Source organism: Eleutherodactylus coqui, chromosome 2 (genome assembly GCF_035609145.1).
Source record: "Eleutherodactylus coqui strain aEleCoq1 chromosome 2, aEleCoq1.hap1, whole genome shotgun sequence".
Lineage (NCBI taxonomy): Eukaryota > Metazoa > Chordata > Amphibia > Anura > Eleutherodactylidae > Eleutherodactylus > Eleutherodactylus coqui.
Window position 1 is genome coordinate 329175092 of NC_089838.1, and position 16407 is coordinate 329191498.

Consider the following 16407-nt stretch of genomic DNA (forward strand, 5'->3'; position numbering starts at 1 on the left):
TGGCCGCCCCCCCCCCATAGTCCGGTACAGACAGGATGGCCGCCCCCCCCCCATAGTCCGGTACAGACAGGATGGCCCCCCCCCATAGTCAGGTACAGACAATTCAAAAATATATTAAAAATGCCATTCAAAAAATAAACACATCTGAAAAAACATTTACAGTATGTGGTTGGAAATTAAAAATAGACAGGCCATACATTCCCTTTAAGGAGCAGTACTGGGGAGCGCACCTGAGGACACCTGACCAACCTAAAGCTGAGATGTCCAGTCTGTAGTGCTGGAAGAAAAGTGGATATAAAAGACCAGGTTGATCTATAATTGGGGATTGGAAGGGGGGGGGGGGAAGAAGAGCGCTGCTCCCTTACATAGTGCAGTGGGCGGTCCCTTCCTCCAGCAAGGTCCTGGAAATTACTAGGGATTGTGAGACTGGTGGGACTGCTGGGGTCTGTAAGCTGCACAGAGTACTGCACAGAGGCCGAGCGTGTCACGGACTGCAGAGACTTGTGTACTGGGAGAGGCTGCTGCTGCAGAACGGAGGGCTGCTGATGCAGAACGGAGGGCTGCTGAGGGCCAATGGACCCGATCGTACCATTTGTGTCATTGTGTGAACGAAGTCCCAGGATAACGGCCTGTAGAAGGGTATCAGGAGCGTCCAGACTGGAACCGAGAGCAATTAGTGAGGAATGCCTCTGCATGAGGTCGTTAGTGAGGTCAACCTCAAAAACAGCTGAACATAGAGAGACTATTGGGCATTAAGCAGGTCGCCAGGCATCTAACCCGGCTCTGTGTGACAAGATTTTCATGGTTTGAACATTTAGCAAAACGGCTGAGATTTTACTGGAAACGACTCTGGGACGTTTGGCTAATTGTCTTAAGTAGCTGCTTAACTGCCAGTTGCAATCAGTACTTTGAGTTCCTACGAACTGTGAGCGGTAATCCACAATCAGCGAGTTCAGACTGAGGTTCGGCTTGTTCTATCTGTGGTGTATTGTCGATACTGTAGTGAATGTTATTCTATAGAAGGCATATTAGGGTCAGATGCTACAGAAACTTGGCTCCACGGGGCTTAACTAAGTTCTGCCCAGGATGTGGGTGTAGATGGAGTCAAGAGGCCCGAAGGAAGATCATGACCTTCTAACCCTAACCCTTCTCACTCCAACGTGCCAGCTATGATTTGCTGTATTGCCCTTGATGAAGCCTTAAAAGGAGATTAAAAGACATTCTGAATTCCTGAGACTTTAGGATATAAAAACTCACTAATGAAACCCTAACGTCAAGAAGATGAAGCCTTCTCCTGCTTCCGAGCGGTGGGGCGACTATAGCGGCTACAGAGGATGCAGCTACTTACGGGCCCTGAACCTTAGGTGATGCAGAAGGTCTCTTCTCCAAATGAGGACTCCAGTCCTATAAATTAAACGTTCTAGTTGCGGGCCCGGTTACAGATCTTGCATTGGTGCCTGGAAGCTTCAAGTTACATCTCTGCTTACGGAGATCCTCTGGGGAAGAATCCAGGTAAAATGACAGGAATAAGGCACCCAGGAAGGTCTTCAAACAGGAGGTCTCTAATCTGAAGATCTCAGATCCTCCTTGCAGATGTGATTGCCACCAAGAAATACGTTTTCCAGGAGAAGAAGTTGGAGGGTGCATCCTGCGGGGGCGTAAAACGGGGAACTCATAAGGAGCTTCAGAACAATAAACAAGACCATGATGGGACGGAACGTTGAATTGAAGGTCTAATTTCTTGCACCTCTGAAAAATCTTATTAGCAGCTCAGAAAAAAAAAAATAAACACAACTTCAGAAAGAGTTTTGATAGCAGAAAAAGTGGACCTTCAGCATTCGGAAAGCCCCAATGAAGAAATTGGAGGACTGAAGAAAAAGTGAAAGCAGGAAGATCATTAACTAGTTTCTAGAACTGGACCAGACTTGCTAAAATACTTTATCTGTATCTACCTTCTGGATGGCAAAAGAGTATCAATGATGGTGTCCGTCAAGGCCTTTCTGTGTGAGGTTTAACCTGTCAGCTGGTGGGGCTTCTTTGGCCCAAATGACAGTAGAAAGTATGCCACGGAATATCTGATAACGTCTGATACACTTCAGCTGGTATTTCCCTCCATCCACCTTACAAATGTCTGACGAGTTCTTTCAGAGAAGATGGACGCTGTTCATATTTCCTGACACGACATTCTGGTCGTCCCAAAGATGTTTAGTAGGTTCAGGTTGGGACTCTGTGCAGGAAAGTCAGATCATGGAATTTCCATATCCTCAAACCAATGGAAAATAGCGTTGGATCTGTGGCAAGGCACGTTGTCTTGTTGGAAGTATGGCCGACCATTCCCAGAGTATTGCCACATTGTTGACAGCACATTATTGTCTGGAATACCGTACCTCCGTGTTCACGTTTCTTGCCACTACAACCAACGGGCTGAGACCATGCCACGTAAAAACATCCCCAGACCATAACGGAACCTCAGCCATTTATAACTGTTGGCACAACACACAGGTGTTCCCCAGGATCCTCCAGACCCAGGTACAACCACCTGATGTGAAGATGGAGTAGTGCGATTCGTCACTACATAGAATGTTCTTCCATTGCTCAACTGTCCAATGATGATCCTCCTTGCAGCATTGTAGATGGGCATCTTCTTTGAGAGAACTCACCAGACGTTTACAGGATACATGGAGGGAAATACCATCTAAAGTGTATCAGGCGTTTGTAGAAGGTACTCCACAGAGTGTCTCTGTTGTCATTAGCGCCAAAGCAGCCCCACAAAGTATTAACGCATGGAAATAAATACTACTTTGATACTTGCTCAGGTGTCCAGTTACTTTTGTAGACTTAGCTAGTCCTATTACATTCTTTGGACCCATGAAGGTTAGTCGCTCCTGCCTGTTGCTTAAAGGGATTCTGTCAGCAGATTCATGAAGTCTATGACTCAGAGCCTTGAGGCGGGTCGTGCTGGCTTCTCCCTGACTCAGAGCTCTGTTCCAAGTCTAACTTCATGTAACCAGTGAGGTCATCCTCCATCATTCTGGTACAGGGTCACCTCGGTCTCATCCTTTCCATAGACTCTTCTACCAGGTCCAATGGCTTTCTTAGAGGTTTTCCAGTATAGTGTTCCCCAACCTTCCCGTTCTTAGAGGTTACCGGCAGTTTACACCTTAAGACAAGCCCTCTGCATTGACATTAATTAAGATGATCGCTCCGTGTAAATGGGCCTTTAGGCAGATGGTTCAGTGTATTTCCTGCCAAGCAGAGTTCATCAGTATTCATTCACCTTTATCATTGTATCCCTTTTTATCTCCGCCCAGTTTGTGTGTATTTGTGGCTCCTCCCCTTTCTGTAATTATCTCCTCTTGTATATTATCTTAGTACTGCTAACTCTTTTTAGAGTAAAGCTTTAAACTTTATTAGTCAGCTCCCTCTGTGGCCCCATCCTGCATGAGCGCAGGGTCTGAGGAGCTGGGATTAAGCCGACCCTGCGGTCCGCCCCTGGGTACTGTACGCCACAGGTTGGTGACAGATCTGTAAACCATGACAAAGATGATCACATCGCAGCCTCCCGACTATATACTGGTGGTTAGGGTCTTTAGGTGACTATAGAAGGTAGACGGATCCCGGAGCCCAAAAATTGGCCAAGAGCACTGTACACAAGATCAGCCTTTGTCCCACTTCACAAAACAGGTGATGCACAAGAGAGCGGCAGTTTTTGGACCATCGTTCTCATAACGCACACAAGCAAAATTCTGCTACAGATCATTCAAAAACGTAGGGCCTTCACTGACGCGGAGCGCCCTGATGTTCAAGCTGGGCTCCGCGGAGGGTGTGGAATAAAGACCAAATCTCAAAACGCGCTGGGTCATGGCGAAGAGGCGGGAACACCAACTGGACATATACCTTCATCGCCTACAGCAAAGCGTTTGGTGGTGTACAGGACAAGCTGAGGAAACGCCTAAAGCAAATGGGAATATCAGAGTCTGGGAGAATTAATAGAATCGCATCATGAGAACCAAGAAGCCGCAGACAAGACGGACTTTAGTCACACTGACCGGTCGGAAATCAGGAGAGGCGTCCGACAAGGCCTTCTATCCCCAGACCTGTCCAACCTGTCTGCTGCAGTGATCATAAGGCGATCTGGAGGAACCCCCAACTGGAGTGAACATTGGTGGATGAAGATGATGATCTCCGATATACTGACAACTGAACCTGGAATACCGAATTAGAAGAAAGCGAGCCCATAGGAGTGTCCCTCAATAAGAAACAACGCTGCTGACAACAGAGAGCAATGCTGTACCTGCACAACAATCAACGATGAAGAAAGTGAATCTGTCCAAGATTTCACTTTCCTTGGATCCAAGATCGACCGCAGTGGCGAATCGGAGCCTGAACTCAAACGAAGGATCCGCCTCGCCTGCAGGGAATGGCGGATATGGAAGAGCGGAGACATCGGCATTACAAAGATCCGAATCACCAATGCAATGCTCCCCCAATAACTACATCTGCGGGCGAGAGCTGGACACTCATGAAAGTAGACCGTAGACGGATGGAGGCCTCTGAGCCGCGGTGCCGGCGTACACCATGGACAGAGATGGTCACAGATCAGGCGATCCCAGACCGTGTCCGACCAAAAGTATCACTACAAAGCAGAATCCCCAAACAGCGGCGCTCATACTTCAGTCATACGAGCCAATTCTCTGGAAACAACATTGATGCAGGTCACAGTCAGCGGGTCAAGAAGAAGAGGACGCCAAACAACACACAGGCTAGATACAATCAGGGGGACACGAACAGGACTGTGGAAGCGGCCAAAGACAGGGAAGCATGACGTATGCTGATCACAAGATGACCGAAAGTCAGCAACAACTGAACGGATAAATCATCATCAACATAGATAATAAAATCACACTGTCCTCCCAGCAGGCAGAGATGGTACTGGTCCAACTGGCCACGTGATGAGCATCAGACCAGAGGCTGCACTGCATGGAAGTGAGTGCAATATATATAGGAGATTTACAGAGTGACAGGCCATCAGTGAGGGGTGCGGTGATGGGAAAGGCTCTCTGCTGGCCCTTTAATTTACAGTGACATAATGAGATAAAAGGCAACACCGACCAGGAAACCGCTGATCAGTCTACTGTCCAAATACTTCGGAGCTGGTCAGCATGCAGGAAATCCTAAAGGGTTAAAGAAGTTGTACCAAGATTACAAGTTATATAATGCAGAATGCAGTCCTAAGCTCTCGCTCACGACCTGAAGGTTGCGAGTTCAATCCCCACTTGGTTCAGGTAGCCGATTCAAGGTTGACTCAGCATTCCATCTTTATGAGGTGGGTAACACAAGTACCCAGCTTGGTGGGGGTTAATAAATGAAAAAAAAATAAATGAAAAAGCACTGCAGAATAAGTGGGTGCTATACCAATAATACCTCCCTTCCGTGATGTCCACAGGACAGGGTACAACTTGCTGATTGGTTCCTGAGCAGGAGGCTGGGTGTGGGTCATACAGGCGTACCAACACTCCATTCACTTTCAGTGGGACGGCTGCAAGCGCTCGGGTATTCCCATCAGCCCCAGTGAAAGGAATAGTGCTGACCATGCAGCCAGCGCCTACTTCATGTGGATGTCACTGCGGGGTGAGAAGTGACCCTACAGCAACAGGCAGAGGGACATGGGGACACAGCTCTTAGATGGGTGGGGGGGTCAAAAAGTCAAAATCGCTCCCTACCCTGTGGGCATCGGAGACCTTGTGATTCTGGTACAACGCCTTCAACAGTTTTGCCAAACAGCTTAAAGTCTCCCCGCCCGTCAGAGACCGATGACCGCAGGGGCCAGAGGCAAAGTCATGAAGACCGTCACTGCCCAAATAGTTCTGTGTATATAGGTATATACATACACTAGTCCATACCCCCATATAGATGTTACACACACCTGTGCATGTACCTGGGGTCACACACTGAGCGGCCCCTTTATTAGACCCCCATCTAGTAGCGGAGGAACCCCTTTGGTCTTCAGATCCGCAGCAGATCATCATGGCGTAGATCCCACAAGGTGGTTTAAGTGTTCTGCAGGAATACCGGCCCCTGCGGACAGGAAGCTTTTTGTAGTTCCCGCAGATTAGATAGCGGTGCTGGCATGTTCTGACAGGAAGGGGTCAGCGATTCATGCTGCTTGTGCCAAATTCTGACCTCCCATCAGCACGGGGCAACAGAAATCTGGATCCATCTGACCAGGAGATGATTTCCCGCTGCTCAGTGATACAAGGTTTGCGCTCTTTTGCCCGCTGGTGTCTCATCTTTCTGTTTCTCTTCGACACAATGGCGCTGCAACCGGTCGTCTGCTGTCATAGCCCATCAGTGCCAAGGGGCGGCGAGGTGTGCGTCCAGACACCTTAGTTGGAGCTCTGGCGTTATATTCGACTGCTCCTGTTGGTGAGGATTCCTGACATCCTCCTCTGACCCCTTTCAGCAACAAGTTTCTGTTCACAGGATCCCCTTTTGTTACATGAGGCAGTCCCGGCGGCAGTGCCCCCCCGGCCCGGCTGGTCCAGCACCGATGGCCGGCTGGATGGGAGTCGCTCAGATCGCTGGATTTTCCCATCTAATGTTGATCCACGGAAAACTTGTCACGTGATAATATGTCACACGGCGGGGTCACGGCTCTAACGGGGCAGCGCCAATCCAATGGTGAGCGGGTCGGGGGCTCGAACATGCCGGGTGCACGCGGGGCGGATCTGCCGTGGATGGTCCGCAGCGCTCATTCTGTAACAGTCTGCCTCTAATCCAGAGTCATGTGACGCAGGGTGTATTGGGTATTTTTGTGCAGAATTCCGCCCCCCCCCCCCATCGCGAAGAGACGGAATCCGCGGCGGCGGCAGTGACATAACCGACCCACCGCAGAGGTAAAGTCTGCACGGATTGTGTGGATGTTAGTCGCAGCTTGCGGACGAGCTCTACGAATCTCCGTGCGGGCGGTCCGCAGAGAGGTGACCCTGCAAATCCGCCCCGTGTGAACCCCCCTAAAGGGGCCACTCAGTGTACCAGTCCAGATACTGCCCTCCTGCAGGACAGCAAGGGGTTAAAGCAGGTACAGGTGTGGCGGCACTACATAAATAATGCAGCAGGGGCCGCGGCTGTGCGACGACACCGAGGACATGGCGTACACGGTGCATATGGTAGAGGATACGGGACCCCCACACTATACAGACAGGTGAAGGATCACATGACCAAACCGCAACAGCCAGCTCTGCTACTCCGGCACCGGCCAACACCGCAAAGCCATCCGAGAGTCCTCCATTAGTCATACACAACCTCCACCGCACACAGCTCTGCTACTCCTGCACCGGCCAACACCACAAAGCCATCCGAGAGTCCTCCATTAGTCATATACAACCTCCACCGCACACAGCTCTGCTACTCCGGCACGGGCCAACACCGCAAAGCCATCCGAGAGTCCTCCATTAGTCATATATAACCTCCACCGCACACAGCTCTGCTACTCCGGCACGGGCCAACACCGCAAAGCCATCCGAGAGTCCTCCATTAGTCATATACAACCTCCACCGCACACAGCTCTGCTACTCCTGCACCGGCCAACACCACAAAGCCATCCGAGAGTCCTCCATTAGTCACATACAACCTCCACCGCACACAGCTCTGCTACTCCTACACCGGCCAACACCACAAAGCCATCCGAGAGTCCTCCATTAGTCATACACAACCTCCACCGCACACAGCTCTGCTACTCCGGCACCGGCCAACACCACAAAGCCATCCGAGAGTCCTCCATTAGTCATACACAACCTCCACCGCACACAGCTCTGCTACTCCGGCACGCATGACATCACTGACACTTCCGTGCAGGAATAGCAGAAATCCCCAATACTACACCAAAAACTATTAGTCAACTCTGCTACCTCTGCATTGTCCATACAACCAACACTACACCCCCATCCATCGCTGCAACGTCATGTCCTCAAGAACACAGCCGGCTCTGCTACTCCAGCAACAACCACAGTGCAGAACAAGTAACTTGGCTCCCCTCCCAGGGATGAGGACTCTGCTGCGCCTGCAGTCTCAGCACTGCAGCCAGCTCTGCTGTTCCTGCGCAGCCTGTAGAGTGCTGCAGTGCAGCAGAGCTGACACTACCCCCATCTGTGGCTGCAGCCTCCCCCAGGTCACACACCGCCACCAGCCCACCAGCTGTCACCTCTGCTGCTGCTCTTCACCTCCAGCACTGCATCTCACTGCACCTCCATCCTGAAGCCTCCAGCAGCCCGGCCTGCCACTGCAGCCGCCCCTCCCTGTGACATCCAGCCCAGGAAGACAGCAACGCCCAGACAGGGCGAGCCTGGAGGACAGGATCCTGACAACCAGCACTAGAGCCGGGCAGAGCGATGCAGCAGAGCCCAGACAGCGCACTGCAAGAGAAAGTCACCGCTACCCCATACAAAACTTATAGGGGTAGTTACAGACAAGTCATATACAGCTCAGGCTATACGCTACTACACCGTATATATATACAGCCCAGACAGGGCGAGCCTGGAGGACAGGATCCTGACAACCAGCACTAGAGCCGGGCAGAGCGATGCAGCAGAGCCCAGACTGTGCACTGCAAGAGAAAGTCACCGCTACCCCATACAAAACTTATAGGAGTAGTTACAGACAAGTCATATACAGCTCAGGCTATACGCTACTACACCGTATATATATACAGCCCAGACAGGGCGAGCCTGGAGGACAGGATCCTGACAACCAGCACTAGAGCCGGGCAGAGCGATGCAGCAGAGCCCAGACTGTGCACTGCAAGAGAAAGTCACCGCTACCCCATACAAAACTTATAGGGGTAGTTACAGACAAGTCATATACAGCCCAGTCTATACGCTACTACACCGTATATATATACAGCCCAGACAGGGCGAACCTGGAGGACAGGATCCTGACAACCAGCACTAGAGCCAGGCAGAGCGATGCAGCAGAGCCCAGACAGCGCACTGCAAGAGAAAGTCACCGCTACCCCATACAAAACTTATAGGGGTAGTGCCAGAGGACAAGTCATATACAGCCCAGTCTATACACTACTACACCATATATATATATATATACAGCCCAGACAGGGCGAGCCTGGAGGACAGGATCCTGACAACCAGCACTAGAGCCGGGCAGAGAGATGCAGCAGAGCCCAGACTGTGCACTGCAAGAGAAAGTCACTGCTACAAAACTTATAGGGGTAGTTACAGACAAGTCGTATACAGCTCAGTCTATACGATACTACACCATATATATATATATATATATATATATATATACACATATACATATACATATACACATACACATACACACACATATACACACATACAGCCCGCCTCCAGTCCATACACTACTACCCCGTATATATACAGCCCAGCCTCCAGTATATACACCGCTACCCCATACAAAACTTAGAGGAGTAGTTACAGACAACAAGTCATATACAGCCCAGCCTCCAGTATATACACTACTACGATGTATATACACAGCCCGGCCCCAGTCCGTACGCTACTACACCGTGTCCTGTATATACACACACAGCGCCCAGCTCCAGTCTATACACTACTACCCCGTGTCCTGTATATACACACAGCCCAGCTCCAGTCTATACACTACTACACCGTGTCCTGTATATACACACACAGCCCAGCTCCAGTCTATACACTACTACACCGTGTCCTGTATATACACACACAGCCCGGCTCCAGTCTATACACTACTACACCGTGTCCTGTATATACACACACAGCCCGGCTCCAGTCTATACACTACTACACCGTGTCCTCTATATACACACACAGCCCAGCTCCAGTCTATACACTACTACACCGTGTCCTGTATATATACACACAGCCCGGCTCCAGTCTATACACTATTACACCATGTCCTGTATATACACACACAGCCCAGCTCCAGTCTATACACTACTACACCGTGTCCAGTATATATACACACAGCCCAGCTCCAGTCTATACACTACTACACCGTGTCCTGTATATACACACACAGCCCAGCTCCAGTCTATACACTACTACACCGTGTCCTGTATATACACACACAGCCCAGCTCCAGTCTATACACTACTACACCGTGTCCTGTATATACACACACAGCCCACCTCCAGTCTATACACTACTACACCGTGTCCTGTATATACACACAGCCCAGCTCCAGTCTATACACTACTACACTGTGTCCTGTATATATACACACAGCCCAGCTCCAGTCTATACACTACTACACCGTGTCCTGTATATACACACAGCCCAGCTCCAGTCTATACACTACTACACCGTGTCCTGTATATATACACACAGCCCAGCTCCAGTCTATACACTACTACACCGTGTCCTGTATATATATATATACACACACATCCCAGCTCCAGTCTATACACTACTACACAGTGTCCTGTATATACACACACAGCCCAGCTCCAGTCTATACACTACTACACCGTGTCCTGTATATACACACAGCCCAGCTCCAGTCTATACACTACTACACCGTGTCCTGTATATACACACACAGCCCGGCTCCAGTCTATACACTACTACACCGTGTCCTGTATATACACACAGCCCAGCTCCAGTCTATACACTACTACACCGTGTCCTGTATATACACACACAGCCCGGCTCCAGTCTATACACGACTACACCGTGTCCAGTATATACACACACAGCCCAGCTCCAGTCTATACACTACTACACCGTGTCCTGTATATACACACAGCCCGACTCCAGTCTATACACTACTACACCGTGTCCTGTATATACACACACAGCCCAGCTCCAGTCTATACACTACTACACCGTGTCCTCTATATACACACAGAGCCCAGCTCCAGTCTATACACTACTACACCGTGTCCTGTATATATACACACACAGCCCAGCTCCAGTCTATACACTACTACACCGTGTCCTGTATATACACACAGCCCGGCTCCAGTCTATACACTACTACACCGTGTCCTGTATATACACACAGAGCCCAGCTCCAGTCTATACACTACTACACCGTGTCCTGTATATACACACAGCCCGGCTCCAGTCTATACACTACTACACCGTGTCCTGTATATACACACACAGCCCGGCTCCAGTCTATACACTACTACACCGTGTCCTGTATATACACACACAGCCCGGCTCCAGTCTATACACTACTACACCGTGTCCAGTATATACACACACAGCCCAGCTCCAGTCTATACACTACTACACCGTGTCCTGTATATACACACAGCCCAGCTCCAGTCTATACACTACTACACCGTGTCCTGTATATACACACAGCCCAGCTCCAGTCTACACACTACTACACCGTGTCCTGTATATACACACACAGCCCAGCTCCAGTCTATACACTACTACACCATGTCCTGTATATACACACACAGCCCAGCTCCAGTCTGTACACTACTACACCGTGTCCTGTATATACACACACAGCCCAGCTCCAGTCTATACACTACTACACCGTGTCCTGTATATACACACACACACAGCCCGGCTCCAGTCTATACACTACTACACCATGACCTCTATATACACACACAGCCCAGCTCCAGTCTATACACTGCTACACCGTGTCCTGTATATACACACACAGCCCAGCTCCAGTCTATACACTACTACACCGTGTCCTGTATATACACACACAGCCCAGCTCCAGTCCATACACTACTACACCGTGTCCAGTATATATACACACAGCCCAGCTCCAGTCTATACACTACTACACCGTGTCCTGTATATACACACACAGCCCAGCTCCAGTCTATACACTACTATACCATGTCCTGCATATACACACACAGCCCAGCTCCAGTCCATACACTACTACACCGTGTCCAGTATATATACACACAGCCCAGCTCCAGTCTATACACTACTACACCGTGTCCTGTATATATACACACACAGCCCAGCTCCAGTCTATACACTACTACACCGTGTCCTGTTTATACACACAGCCCAGCTCCAGTCTATACACTACTACACCGTGTCCTGTATATATACACACACAGCCCAGCTCCAGTCTATACACTACTACACCGTGTCCTGTATATACACACAGCCCAGCGCCAGTGTATACACTACTACACCGTGTCCTGTATATATACACACAGCCCAGCCCCAGTCTATACACTACTACACCGTGTCCTGTGTATATACACACACAGCCCAGCACCAGTCTATACAATACTACACCGTGTCCTGTATATACACACACAGCCCAGCGCCAGTCTATACACTACTACACCGTGTCCTCTATATACACACACAGCCCAGCTCCAGTCTATACACTACTACACCGTGTCCTGTATATACACACACAGCCCAGCTCCAGTCTATACACTACTACACCGTGTCCTGTATATACACACACAGCCCAGCCCCAGTCTATACACTACTACACCGTGTCCTGTATATACACACACAGCCCAGCTCCAGTCTATACACTACTACACCGTGTCCAGTATATACACACACAGCCCAGCTCCAGTCTATACACTACTACACCGTGTCCAGTATATACACACACAGCCCAGCTCCAGTCTATACACTACTACACCGTGTCCTGTATATACACACACAGCCCAGCGCCAGTCTATACACTACTACACCGTGTCCTGTATATACACACACAGCCCAGCTCCAGTCTATACACTACTACACCGTGTCCTCTATATACAAACAGCCCAGTCTATACACTACTACACCGTGTCCTGTATATACACACACAGCCCAGCTCCAGTCTATACACTACTACACCGTGTCCTGTATATACACACACAGCCCAGCTCCAGTCCATACACTACTACACCGTGTCCTGTATATATACACACAGCCCAGCTCCAGTCTATACACTACTACACCGTGTCCTGTATATACACACACAGCCCGGCTCCAGTCTATACACTACTACACCGTGTCCTGTATATACACACACAGCCCAGCTCCAGTCTACACACTACTACACCGTGTCCTGTATATACACACACAGCCCAGCTCCAGTCTATACACTACTACACCATGTCCTGTATATACACACACAGCCCAGCTCCAGTCTGTACACTACTACACCGTGTCCTGTATATACACACACAGCCCAGCTCCAGTCTATACACTACTACACCGTGTCCTGTATATACACACACACACAGCCCGGCTCCAGTCTATACACTACTACACCATGACCTCTATATACACACACAGCCCAGCTCCAGTCTATACACTGCTACACCGTGTCCTGTATATACACACACAGCCCAGCTCCAGTCTATACACTACTACACCGTGTCCTGTATATACACACACAGCCCAGCTCCAGTCCATACACTACTACACCGTGTCCAGTATATATACACACAGCCCAGCTCCAGTCTATACACTACTACACCGTGTCCTGTATATACACACACAGCCCAGCTCCAGTCTATACACTACTACACCGTGTCCTGTATATACACACACAGCCCAGCTCCAGTCCATACACTACTACACCGTGTCCAGTATATATACACACAGCCCAGCTCCAGTCTATACACTACTACACCGTGTCCTGTATATATACACACACAGCCCAGCTCCAGTCTATACACTACTACACCGTGTCCTGTTTATACACACAGCCCAGCTCCAGTCTATACACTACTACACCGTGTCCTGTATATATACACACACAGCCCAGCTCCAGTCTATACACTACTACACCGTGTCCTGTATATACACACAGCCCAGCGCCAGTGTATACACTACTACACCGTGTCCTGTATATACACACACAGCCCAGCTCCAGTCTATACACTACTACACCGTGTCCTGTGTATATACACACACAGCCCAGCACCAGTCTATACAATACTACACCGTGTCCTGTACATATACACACAGCCCAGCCCCAGTCTATACACTACTACACCGTGTCCTGTATATATACACACACAGCCCAGCTCCAGTCTGTACACTACTACACCGTGTCCTGTATATACACACACAGCCCAGCTCCAGTCTATACACTACTACACCGTGTCCTGTATATACACACACAGCCCAGCCCCAGTCTATACACTACTACACCGTGTCCTGTATATACACACACAGCCCAGCTCCAGTCTATACACTACTACACCGTGTCCAGTATATACACACACAGCCCAGCTCCAGTCTATACACTACTACACCGTGTCCAGTATATACACACACAGCCCAGCTCCAGTCTATACACTACTACACTGTGTCCTGTATATACACACAGCCCAGCTCCAGTCTATACACTACTACACCGTGTCCTGTATATACACACAGCCCAGCGCCAGTCTATACACTACTACACCGTGTCCTGTATATACACACACAGCCCAGCTCCAGTCTATACACTACTACACCGTGTCCTGTATATACACACACAGCCCAGCTCCAGTCTATACACTACTACACCGTGTCCTCTATATACAAACAGCCCAGTCTATACACTACTACACCGTGTCCTGTATATACACACACAGCCCAGCTCCAGTCTATACACTACTACACCGTGTCCTGTATATACACACACAGCCCAGCTCCAGTCCATACACTACTACACCGTGTCCTGTATATATACACACAGCCCAGCTCCAGTCTATACACTACTACACCGTGTCCTGTATATACACACACAGCCCGGCTCCAGTCTATACACTACTACACCGTGTCCTGTATATACACACACAGCCCAGCTCCAGTCTATACACTACTACACCGTGTCCTGTATATATACACACAGCCCAGCTCCTGTCTATACACTACTACACCGTGTCCTGTGCATATATACACACAGCCCAGCTCCAGTCTATAGACTACTACACCGTGTCCGGTATATATACACACAGCCCAGCTCCAGTCTATACACTACTACACCGTGTCCGGTATATATACACACAGCCCAGCTCCAGTCTATACACTACTACACCGTGTCCTGTGTACTAGTAGTGTATAGACTGTAGCTGGGCTGTGTGTGTATATAGATGACACGGTGTAGTAGTGTATAGACTGGAGCTGGGCTGTGTGTATATATACACAGGACACGGTGTAGTAGTGTATAGACTGGAGCTGGGCTGTGTGTGTATATACAGGACACGGTGTAGTAGTGTATAGACTGGAGCTGGGCTGTGTGTGTATATATACAGGACACGGTGTAGTAGTGTATAGACTGGAGCTGGGCTGTGTGTGTATATATACAGGACACGGTGTAGTAGTGTATAGACTGGAGCTGGGCTGTGTGTGTATATATACAGGACACGGTGTAGTAGTGTATAGACTGGAGCTGGGCTGTGTGTGTATATAGATGACACGGTGTAGTAGTGTATAGACTGGAGCTTGGCTGTGTGTATATATACAGGACACGGTGTAGTAGTGTATAGACTGGAGCTGGGCTGTGTGTATATATACAGGACACGGTGTAGTAGTGCATAGACTGGAGCTGGGCTGTGTGTGTATATATACTGGACACGGTGTAGTAGTGTATAGACTGGAGCTGGGCTGTGTGTATATACAGGACACGGTGTAGTAGTGTATAGACTGGAGCTGGGCTGTGTGTGTATATACAGGACACGGTGTAGTAGTGTATAGACTGAAGCTGGGCTGTGTATATAGAGGACACGGTGTAGTAGTGTATAGACTGGAGCTGGGCTGTGTGTGTATATATACAGGACACGGTGAAGTAGTGTATAGACTGTAGCTGGGCTGTGTGTGTATATAGAGAACACGGTGTAGTAGTGTATAGACTGGAGCTGGGCTGTGTGTATATATACAGGACACGGTGTAGTAGTGTATAGACTGGAGCTGGGCTGTGTGTATATAGAGGACACGGTGTAGTAGTGCATAGACTGGAGCTGGGCTGTGTGTATATACAGGACACGGTGTAGTAGTGTATAGACTGGAGCTGGGCTGTGTGTATATACAGGAGACGGCGTAGTAGTGTATAGACTGGAGCTGGGCTGTGTGTGTATATATACTGGACACGGTGTAGTAGTGTATAGACTGGAGCTGGGCTGTGTGTGTATATACAGGACACGGTGTAGTAGTGTATAGACTGGAGGTGGGCTGTGTGTATATACAGGACACGGTGTAGTAGTGTATAGACTGGAGTCGGGCTGTGTGTAGTAGTGTATAGACTGGAGCTGGGCTGTGTGTGTATATACAGGACACGGTGTAGTAGTGTATAGACTGGAGCTGGGCTGTGTGTGTATATATACAGGACACGGTGTAGTAGTGTATAGACTGGAGCTGGGCTGTGTGTGTATATACAGGACACGGTGTAGTAGTGTATAGACTGGAGCTGGGCTGTGTGTGTATATATACAGGACACGGTGTAGTAGTGTATAGA

The 16407-nt window shown here is 49.3% G+C and overlaps 1 protein-coding gene across 2 annotated transcripts in view; it reads right to left on the reverse strand.

Annotated features, from left to right (window-relative positions):
- PLD2 (phospholipase D2) overlaps positions 1-8299 on the reverse strand; it is a 73854-nt gene extending 65555 nt beyond the window's left edge. Inside the window, exon 1 of one of the 2 annotated variants that reach the window (XM_066593844.1) lies at positions 8204-8299. The gene's annotated coding sequence lies outside the window, so the exon portion shown is untranslated. The remainder of the gene's footprint in view (positions 1-8203) is intronic. The other variant, XM_066593845.1, reaches the window with a different exon arrangement.
- Positions 8300-16407: the final 8108 nt, after the last annotated feature.